The following is a 3,187-nucleotide window of genomic DNA, read 5'->3' as shown; positions in this document are numbered from 1 at the left end:
ACTATATTTTTTCCCTGTCACCTATTTCTTTGTGCATCTTGTTGTATGGTTCTTCACTGCAAACCTCTTATTTAGTTTTTTCCCTTAGCTTGAGGCGCCTTTTTCTTGTATTATATCTTCATTTTACATACTTGTTTCATGATTACTCGGTGCTGCCTTGTGTATTTTTTCCTGCTGACTGCTATTATGTCGGGTGAGCATTAGGTAATGGCTTGACTGGATCGCCTTGTTATGGAATTGGACAGCGCACTCCCTATATGTTAGGGCCTGGATTCCTTTTAAATATTTATTTTCTATTATTATCTGCCTATTGTTACGAAATTACTCTCTATTGTTGAGGAGTTAATAGAGGGTAGGCAAGGATTATGAGGCAACCTTGCCACACCACCGCCCCCACTGCACCACCCTTACCAGAGTGAGACACCACTATGGACCTTGGTCCTTGGCTGGTTGTCTCTTACTCCATATATGCTATGTGTTCCAACCTAGCCCATAACAGCTGTTTTCACATGTTCCTCAGCTTTCCGTTCCAAATTCATTTTCTTTGTGAACTTGTGCTTTCCTGGTAACCTGCTAAAGAAGGATCCATGATTTCAGGATGTAGCATCAAGAGCCATGTCATTTTCTGGGAATGGATGGGCAGTTTGTATCCTCACAGCCAATGGCGCTGTATCTAACGTGACCCTGCGTCAAGGAGAGTCTTCTGGTGGAACAGTAACTTATGAGGTTTGTAGATTCTTCCAACTTTGAATTATTTTGCTCAGTTTAAATATCCTTTTTTTCTGGTATATCTATAGAACTATATCCCAGCTAAACCTCAGAGTCACCAAGTTCCTAAGTCGATTGGGTTGAGGAACACAGTACGGTACTTGAGACAGGTTTTTAGTTTTTACATGGTGGACATGAGAATGTTCCCACATTCCTGGGATAGGAACAACATTCCTAGTACAAGGAATGTGGCACCGTTCCATGTTCCCTGTGACACTGGCTACACCACCAGGATATACTTAAATAGAATGGAAAATACAATGCATAAAACATAAGAGAAGGATGGACCTTTTTTTCTGGCAATACATCTCTATAAGGGCCTATTGTTTAGCGGTTCTGGAAGTAATTAACTTATGTGCTCGCACTAAATTTTGAATGACAGTTTCTTGCATCCAATATGCAGGGCCGTTTTGAAATTCTCTCTTTGGCTGGGTCGTATCTTCTGTCAGAAAATGCTGGCATGAGCAGTCGAACAGGTGGACTTAGTGTTGCTCTTGCTGGTCCTGATGGGCGTGTTTTAGGTGGTGCTGTAGCAGGTCCTCTAACCGCAGCTTCGCCAGTTCAGGTTCCCCTGTTATTCTGAATTCACTATCTCAATTAAGATTTTTACATTTGATACCTTGGTCTCTTTGTTTCGCGAATCATGTGCTTTACTTCCCACTATGCAATACTATCATTGCAAGTGATTTTTCCAAGTGATTGATGATATATATATACATACTGTCATCTAACACAAAACATGATAAAATGATCAGTTATATTTTTTTTGGGCAATCGGCTTTAGCTTAGTGTTTTTGCACTTACTCCTGGAAGATTGACAAATCTCTTAATGGATTGTGTTTTTGTTATTCTGCTGTTCAGGTGGTCATTGGGAGCTTTCTGGCTGATACAAAAATGGAGCTTGACCCTGGATCAGCACCCGAAAAACATGTTTTCGGAAGGTTTCCAACTGCCAGCAGTCCATCTAGGGGTACTGAATCCTCGGGTGGGCATGCAAGCCCACCAAACACCACAGGCTCCTTCAGCACCAGCACACATCCACCAGGCTTCCCAAGCTTTCCCCCCTGGAAATGAGCTTAATTACCAGCTATGGTGGAGTAGGGACGTGGGGTTGAGGAGGGAGGGATGGGGATTAGAAGACTTCATTAGGTACTCCTGCTGAAGGAACTGATGATCCTCGAGCGTCAATTTAGTTTCACCAGATCGTTATGAGAGTGGATCCTATTTAGGTACTTCTAACTGGTTACAGTGAAGTTCTGGTTTGCTGCTTGCCTTGATATGTTGCATCATTGAGGCACTCCAAACTCCAAAGTGGTGGTAGCATACAGTAAATTAGATGATTTTTTTTCCCTATCAAATGTCATTCTCCTGCTCTTATTTCGGTTTTTAGTGCTGTGTGGCCGTGTTGATAGAAGAAGTGTTTTGAAGTCTTCAGGCAGCACTGTTCTATTCTGTTGCGCCCCATTAATCGCCGCCCCCCCCCCCCCCCCCCCCCCCCCCCCCCCCCCCCCCCCCTCTTTTATTTTGGTATATCGACTATCCAGTTTGTGAATCCATCCCCTTTGTGCTTATATAGGCAGCCAATGATATAGAACTTGCGAGGCTGAGCAGGAAATGGTCCTTAAAATTTGGAGAATTTTTTTTAGGGAAATTTGGAGATTATTATGAACTGTGTTATTTATTTGTCGAAGATTTAGGTGGGAGGATCTGTTGAATTTGTTACTGGAGGATTTGTCTAGAAGGTTTATCATGGTCAATGACTGCCTAGAACTAGAAGTGGTGCTAGATGTGTCTAAACATGACTAGTGTGTAGTACGATCATCTAGATGTGTGTCATGGCGATTAGTGACTCTGTCTGATATTTGACAAGTATATGATTTGATAAGTGAGGGCATAATAGAAGATCGAAGCTGCATTTCTATCTATAGAGGTATTTTCTCAAACCTCACTTACAAAATTATAATATAAGGCATGGGACGTGCATCTATGAGGCCATTTAGTGGCAAGTCAATGGGTGATTGTCTGTCCAGCGTGCAGGTTAGAGATTTATATTTATATATAGAGCTCTTCTTCTCCGACTATGGCCGATCTAGACGTACGAGTTTGGCTTAGGAATTGGGAGGGCCAAGATTTTTTACCTTCCCATCTATAAGATGTGTTGAGAAAGGTCACTGTCATGGTAGTGAAGGCGGGCGAGATAAGCCATAGTATAGTTAGGGATGGCGGTTGAGCTAATCTAATAGTGGGGGCACCACTAACAGTGGTGGCGTCGCCTAAGCTGGCGAGGTGGCGGAAGCACTACCTGGAATAGATACAAGGAGGCATGATGTATGCTGAGGTAACAAGAGGAATAATGTGTACTGTGATACTATGAGGAAGAAAATATAATTGTATTCATTGAAATCCAATGATCATATAA

This window comes from Miscanthus floridulus, unplaced genomic scaffold (assembly GCF_019320115.1).
Source record: "Miscanthus floridulus cultivar M001 unplaced genomic scaffold, ASM1932011v1 fs_190_1_2, whole genome shotgun sequence".
NCBI lineage: Eukaryota > Viridiplantae > Streptophyta > Magnoliopsida > Poales > Poaceae > Miscanthus > Miscanthus floridulus.
This window is presented reverse-complemented; position numbering follows the sequence as displayed.